The sequence below is a fragment of the Sapajus apella genome, unplaced genomic scaffold (genome assembly GCF_009761245.1).
Source record: "Sapajus apella isolate SASKATOON/1434 unplaced genomic scaffold, GSC_monkey_1.0 scaffold45, whole genome shotgun sequence".
Taxonomy (NCBI): Eukaryota; Metazoa; Chordata; class Mammalia; order Primates; family Cebidae; genus Sapajus; species Sapajus apella.
The window spans coordinates 9570133-9578381 of record NW_022436985.1 but is presented as its reverse complement, the minus strand read 5'-3'; positions in this window follow the sequence as shown (position 1 = coordinate 9578381).

Here is an 8249-nt window from a genome sequence, read left to right as displayed (position 1 = left end):
CTAAGAAGACCACTTGCTAGTAGTCATATGCCTTCAAAATCATGCCCTTTGATAAGGCCAAATCTAAACATACAAAACAGTAATATCCTCTTTGAAGAATCTACTGCGAAAGTTTAGTCATTGAAGCTCTGTCTTGACCAGGAGATGTCAACAAGCTGTAGTCTTGACACTTAGATTTTCTTCTCAGGCCCAGTGTTTTTTTTTTTTTTTTTTTTTTTTTTTTTTTTTGAGATAGGGACTTGCTCTGTCACCCAGGCTGGAGTGCAATGGCACAGTCATAGCTCACTGCAATGTTGAATCCTGAGCTCAAAGGATCCTCCTGCCTCAGCCTCCAAAGAAGTTGGGACTACAGCTGTGCACCACCACACCCTAGTTTGGTCCATTTTAATTATCTTTTTCTTTATAGGGCCTCACAAGGGTAAAAGAGCAACAATAGCTGACATTTATTGGTCATTGGTGCTTGCTATTGTTAGGCACCACGCACAGCATTCTTTGTATAATATTCTTACTTAGAAAAAAGAATCCTCTTAGGTCAATGCTATTATCCCTGTTTTACAGTTAAAACATGGAGATTTAAAGATATGAAGAAACTTGCTTAATATTTCGTGACCAGTGAGTGGTAGAACCAGATTTTGATACCCAGGTAGTCTGATGCTACAGCTCACCCTTGGCTATGTACTGCATCACATTGCCTAGGCACAGCTCGTGATATTTTATTAATCTAACTCAGTCTCTCATCTAGTGAGATAAGTTCCAAAGGCCGTTTAAATTGTCTTCTTAAACTGCTCAACATATCATGAACACAAATATACACCTGGGATTAGAGAACAAAGTTACTCAGACTCAAAACAAGACATATCTTGATTTGTCATTGGACATATCATGAGTGCTAGCACAATGTAGGTACTCAGTAAAACTTATTTATTGAATGAATAAATGGATCATACCAGTCACATCCTTATAAACCCTTTAATCAGATTATGAATATTTTTCCATACAATTTCTCCACAATTCAGGTTCCTCTTCAAAAATATAGAATACGGAATTTTTTAAATTCACACTCTATGGTCCAACAATCAGATTATAAGTGTGCAGTCTTGATACCCATTCATTCATTCCATAACTGTTGACAAAGCTACAGTGTGTCTTGCCTTTTCCCTATTGGAGAATAGAACTCATTTTTTTCTCTAGTGATTATTGCAGCTGGCCTCTCTCCTGTCCTTTGATGCTCCAGAGAGACATGTGGACTTCACCTGTCATTGGTATCCCCAGCAGGCCTTTCTCTCCCGAGCCTAACCTACATTATACTGCCACAGGTACTTTGCTATAGATGCCACAGTGAGTGTAATTTTAGAAATGATTTCTCTCTTCAGAGGGAAATTCTTTCATTATAATAAAAAAGTCATTTTCTGCTATTATGAAAATATATATATATTCATTGCATAAAAAATTTAAAATCCCTTATAAGCCCCCCAAATAACAATTGCAATAGATAATATTGAAAGAGCCTATAGTATGTTGAGCATAAAGCTGACAAAGTTACATTGCCATTTCAATTTGGCATATGAGAAAAATCCAGGAGTGTGAAGGGGCGTGCTTAAGATCCTCAGCTGGTAAGTGGAAGTCTGCATTTATACTCAGGTCTCTTCACTTCAAAAACCAGCATTCTCTACCACTGACAACATCATGTTAAAAGCCAATTAGTATTCTGATGTACAGAGGCATTTAGCAGTGGCTTCTCTGTTATGGGATATTTAGGTTGTTTTTAACTTTTTAATTTTAGAATTAATACTTCAATGAACATTAAAGTTAAACATTTTCTTTGAAGTAAAAATAGTGTTATTGTTTCTTCCAGAATCCATAAATAAGATATGCTTACTCTGTTAGTGCATACAAGCTCTAAAACAAAATACCTTACACTGGGCAATTTACAAATGACAAATTTATCGCTAACAATTCTGGAGGCTGAGAAGTCCAAGATCAAGGAATCAGCAGATTTGGTGTCTCATGAGGGCCTCTTCCTCATAAATGGTGCCTTCGATGTGTCCTCACATGGCAGGAAAGGCAAACAGACCCTCCCTGGTCTCTTTTATAAGGCATTAATTCCCTTCGTGAGGGTGGACGCCTCATGACTTCATCACTTCCCAAAGGTCCCACCTCTTAATTCCATTACATTAGATATTAGGTTCTCAAGGTTACAGTTTGCCAACCTAGGCCAAAGTAGGGAAGGTGTGGCCCACGAGCCCAGATCAGGCCTGCTTTCTTCCACTCTTATTTTTGTATAGCCTCTGAGCTAAGAACAGATTTTTATATTTTTCACTGGTTATAAACAGTCAATGGAAGAAAAATACTTTGTCACACATGAAAATTACATGAAATTCAAATTTTAAATCACAAACTGTTTTTCACCATAGCACACTTCTGTGACCATATATGTAAAGGTTTTTCCCCACACACTAAGCAAATCTCTAGTGGACACCAACTGAGTGCCCTATAATTCAATTTAATTCTGATATTATTCACCTGAAGATAGCATCAGCCCCTACAGGTTAAGGGCTCAGTCCCACAAGACTGCCTGAACTCCAGATGCCAACTAAAAGCCCCAGGTTGTAATTTGTGCTTCCGACTGGCTACAAATCAAGGTTCCCTCAGCCGCCTCTTCAGGTTTGATTAATTTGCTAAAGTGGCTCATGGAATTCAGGTAAAAACTTTCTTTACATTTAACAGTTTATTATAAAGAAAGTATAGGCTGGCCATGGTGGCTCTTGCCTGTAATCCAGCACTTTTGAGGTTGAGCTGGGAGGATAACTTGAAGTCAGGAGTTCAAGACCAGCCTGGACAACATAGTGAGACCCCCATCTCAACTGAAAATACAAAAACTAGCCAGGTGCGGTTGTGCGCACCTGTAATGCCAGATACTCTGGAGGCTGAGGCAGGATAATCACTTGAAACTGGGAGGCAGAGGTTTCAGTGAGCCAAGATCTCACCACTGCACTCCAGCCTGGGTGACAGAGTGAGATTGCATCTCAAAAATTAATTAATTAATTAATTAATAGTACAAAGGATGCAAATGAATAGCCAGATGGAAATTATGAATAGGGCAAGGTATGTGAAAAAGGGCACAGAGTTTCTATGCCCTCTCTGAATATACCACCGTCTAGACACCTCTATGAGTTCAGCTATCTAGAAGCTTTTCCAACTCTGTCCTTTTGGGTATTTATGGACAAATGATGGTCATTATGCAGACATGACTGATGATGATCATAGTAATTGCAGGGGATTATTTCCAAGACCCCCACAGATACTAAAATCTAGGTCCTACAGTTGACCATTGGTGATCAACTCAATCTTCAGCTCGTGTCCCCTCCCTGGAGATTAAGATAGGTGACTAAAAGTTCCAAGTCTCTAATCATGCCCTAGTTTTTCTGACCAATTCCCATCCTGAAGCTATTTAGGGGCCACCAGTCATCTCATTAGTATACAAAAGATATTCTTACCAGGCCAGAGACACCTCATATTTTAAAAGCTGTAGGCTGGGAACCAGGGCAGAAACTGAATATAGATCTTTAAAATTATGTCACAGTATAAATAGCTTTATTGAAACACAGCCATGCTCATTATTTATGTATTGTTTGGCTGTTTTCATACTACCATAGCAGAACTGAATCATTGTATTGGAGAATGGTTGGCCCACAAAGCTTGAAGTCTTTACTATCTGGCCCTAAACAGATGAAGTTTGCTGATCTCTGACTTAGGTAATTGATGTACTTCTCTTATTGCTATTAAATGGGCAGGGTAAATATTAAAAATATGTATGTTTTAGGGTGGGAGAAAACATTAATAGCTAAAGAATTTGGGGGAGTATTTAAGGCCGTATTGGAAAGGTACATATATTAATTATTCCCTCCATACAAAAATGATTTTAATATTCAGATTTTAATAAATATCAGATAGCTATAATATGTGGAGTGATGGGAAGTTACCCTTTGGACAGATTGCAGTTAGGAAACAGACCCTGCTCAGAAGGTCTTGGACAAAAACCCTAGCATAAAACTCAGCTTTTTCCTTCCTGCTTCATTTGTGTTCAACTCATGATGATTTTAGCTGCCTAGGAATAGCCAGGCAACCAGCTGCTGCTGTGAGCACCAGGCTAAAATAAGCAGGGACAACTGGGAGGCTTAATGTGAAAAGGAGCAGTTACAAAGTGTAAGTGAGCAAGCTGACTGAGTTATGACTAATACTTGGCAGAACCCAGCAAGAGGACATGGGATTCCAGATGGATGACCTCAATCCTGAACAGAAAGACATGGATGATAATGGAGAAAAAAAGCCAATGGGGGAAAAAAAACCTACCACTGTGTTTTTCTTAATAGCCTCACACACACACACACACACACACACACACACACACACACACAATAACTGGTTTTCCTTTTCCTGTAATGTGTGTGTAGAGCTGGTTATTCTGATTAAAGTTGCCCTTGAAAAAGCAATTAGAGTTTTACTGGAAGTTAAAAATTCTAAGGAGCAGGAAAAATGAGTGTATGGGAGGCCCAGTCAACAGGTCAGAAGGTACAGCTGTGAGGCTTTAGCATTAGGTACCCTGTGTTTTTTGTTTAAAGGAGAAGTTTATTTGCTCACTGCTATAGTTTGGATGTTTGCCCCTTCAAATCTCATGATGAAATTTGATCCCCAGTGTTGGAAGTGGGACCTAATGGGAGGTGTTTGGGTCATGGAAGCTGATTCCTCATGAATAGATTAATGCCCTCTCTGCGAGGGTGGATGCAGATATTTCTATGAGTTCTCACTTTATTAATTCCTGTGAAAGCCGGTTGTTAAAAAACCTAGCATCTCCTCTTTCACTCTCTAGCTGCCTCTCTTGCCATGTGATCTGCACAATCTGCTTCTCCTTCCCCTTCCATCGTGAGTGGAGGAAGCCTGAAGCCACCACCACTTGCAGGTGCCAGTGCCATGCTTCTTGTGCAGCCTCAGAACTATGGGCCAAACAAACCTCTTTTCTTTACAAATTACCCAACCTCAGGTACTCCTTATGGCAATACAAATGGACAAAAACACTCACTGTTAGTAAAAGTAGTGCTTTAGGCCTTCAATTACAAAAAAATTCCTTCCTATTCTCTTTGCCACCACAAGGTCTACTGGTTTCTATTCATCAGCTGGCCCTCAAGTGTTGATGGAGCACTGGCACTCTGCTGAGCATCTGCAGCAGCAAAGCAGAACTCTTGCCTTCATGGGATGTGCAGTCAGGTGGGGGCATTCAATCAGCACATGCTACAGTACTTAGCAGCTGATCGAAACAGTGGAAAAAACAAAACAGAGAGTGGGGTGTTTGTGAAGGGGTGAGTGTAATCTTAATATAATCTTAGTGTGGTCAGAAGAGGCCTTCCTGAGAGGGTGACACTCCAAGAAGGTGAGGCTTCAGTATGTTTTATTAGTCAGGGCTCTCCAGAGGGACAGAACTATTAAGATAGATGAATACATGAAAGGGAGAAAAGGAGAATTGACTCACACCATCACAAGGTAGAGTCCCACCATCAGCCGTCTGCAAGCTGAGGAGCAAGGAGGCACATCCAGAAATAAACACCCTCACAGACACGCCCAGAAACAATACTTTTCATTCTTCAATTCAATCAAGTTGATACTTAATATTAACCATCACGTGTGCACATCAGGGACAAGAATCTTAGCAAAGGGATCTGCCACTGCAAAGGTTCAAGATGAAGCACACCTGGCATTGTGAAAGGATGCTAAGGAATCCAGAGTGGTTAGCAGGAAGCAAGTGAGGAGAAGACTCCTCAGGAATGGAGTTGGAGAGTTAAGGGATTGGTGGCTGGAATGTATAGCCTTATAGGCTTTGACTTTCACTTCAGGTGAAATGAGTATGTCAGGGCAAAGAGAGAAAGTTTCTCCCTTCACCCTCTGAAGAATCACTGAAAATGAACGGATACAAGATTAATAGAAGAAAAAGGCATACAATTTTATTTGATCATGATGGAATCACAGAAGAATGATTATCCAATAATCCAGTGGGGTACAGATGCTTATATACCTTTCTTCATAGAAGACAAGGAGTTGGGAATGTAGGAGTAAATGAGTTTTAAAGACAATGAATGAACCCAGGAGAAAGACATTACCTTGTGAATTGTTCTCTTTGGAAATGGAATGGGACTGGAGAACAGACAATGATTTGAGACAAAGTTTGGCTAGGCTTTAGGTGTGTTGTTTAATTTTCAGTCTCCTCCTCTGTGATAAGAATTTTAATCTTCTCGTTGGTGAAGTTCCTCTTTGGCAGGTCCACCTTTTAGGTCAATGAAAGAAACTTCAGAGAATAGCTTCATCCTGTGCTTTGCAAGAGACAAGGATAGTAGGGGGTGGGGGTTCTGGGGGACTGTCAGAGAGGCTTTGAGGCTGTTTATTTAGTCCAGGCATATATCAAGGCTTCCTTCAAGTGAAATGATTTCCTTTAAAGTGGAGATACAGCCAGGTGTGGTGGCTCAGCACTTTGGAAACCAAGGTAGACAGATCGCTTGAGTCCAGGAGTTCAAGACCAGCCTGCACAACATGGCAAAACCTTGTCTCCACTAAAAATACAAAAAAAAAAAAAAAAAGCTTGGCATGGTGACACATACCTGTAGTCCCAGCTACTTGGGAGGTTGGGATGGGAGGATCGCCTGAGCCCAGGAGGTCAAGGCTGCAGTGAGCCAAGATTATGCCACCACACTCCAGCCAGAGTGAGACCCTGTCACAAAAAAAGAAGTGGAGATGTGAGATCTAAGTTTCACGTCTAAATCTCTGTACATTCTGCTGCCTGTTTTCCCTAATCATCATCTTCCCCACCCTGAATATCACTGTACTATCCTACAGAAAAATCACTAGGCCAGGATTAGGGTGGGCTGAGTGAAGGAACTTGCCTCTTGTACAAAATTTAAGGAGGCACCAAAAATTTTAATAATTACCAATTTTCCTTTGGCCTTGGGCTTTACTATGGCATAGTGCAGCGCTCTTATCCATCTTATGTTTAAATTCTGATATGCTGTTCATCACAGATTTTTGGATTAATTTTTATTTTTTTAAATATTGCATTAAAATTTGATTTGATTAATGCAAGGGCAGTCTTCTTTTTTTGCTACCTTTCCTTTTGAAATCTTTGCCCAAGTCATGTACCTCACGTACTTTACCTTAGTCCTAGTTACCCTCTTCTTCCTGTTTCTCCCTTGTCAGCCCAAATCAAAGGTCTCTAAACAGATTCTGTAAAGAGCAAATAGTAAATATTTCGGGCTTTTCAGGCCATACAATTTCCATCACAACTCCATCATTTTAGCACAAAAGCTGCCACAAATAATAAGTAAACACATGAGTATGGCTGTGTTCCAATAAAAATGTTATTTATAGACTCTGAAATTTAAATTGCATATTATTTTCACAGTTCACAAAATAGTATTTTTATTTAATATTTTGGCAACCATTTAACAATGTAAAAATTTTTCTTAACTCACGGGCCAGACAAAAGCAGGAGGCAGGCTAGGTTGGCAACTCTCAATCTAAACTATTTATGCCCTAACAAGGCTCTTACCGAAGTACTGTTTTCTCACTTCTTGCAGCTGCTGAAACATCTTTGGATTACCCCTTCATAGGCAAACTTTCAGGGCCTTTATATTTTGGTCTCTACTGAAACCTGTTTTCCTCTCCTTCCCCAAATACACACTCTGTGTGTGCAACCAGAAAGGTCTGCTCACTGTCCTCCAAACAAACCAGGTTCATGTTTGCTACCTGCTTCTGATTTTGTTGCTCTTCTCTTTAGAAACTCTCCTCCCCTTCTCTCCACATATCCAAATTGCAGGGACCTCGCAAGGTCATTTCCCTTCTCTGACTCCAGCTGCCTATAGTGGCCTCCTCTTCTTTTCTGAACTCCTACTGCACTTGTCAGTAACACTCCACTGAGTTCTCAATGAGAGTGCATCATTGTTTCTCTGTGCCTTCTATGTGTGCATATTATGTTCTGGATGAGATTTCTTAGCCTCTGTAAATCCTTAGAATACCTAGTCCAGAGCTGAGCACAGGGTGGAAGGTTGACACCCATGAACTATTTTTTATCTCATAATATCACAAATGGCAGCCATAATGCATTGCACCCATTGCGGCCTGAGGTATTGTAACTGGACTCGCTGCAGGTTCTTGCCTCCCTAAGTCCGAAGAATGGGAAAGGGGGCCTCGGTGAGTGCTATGGCTCA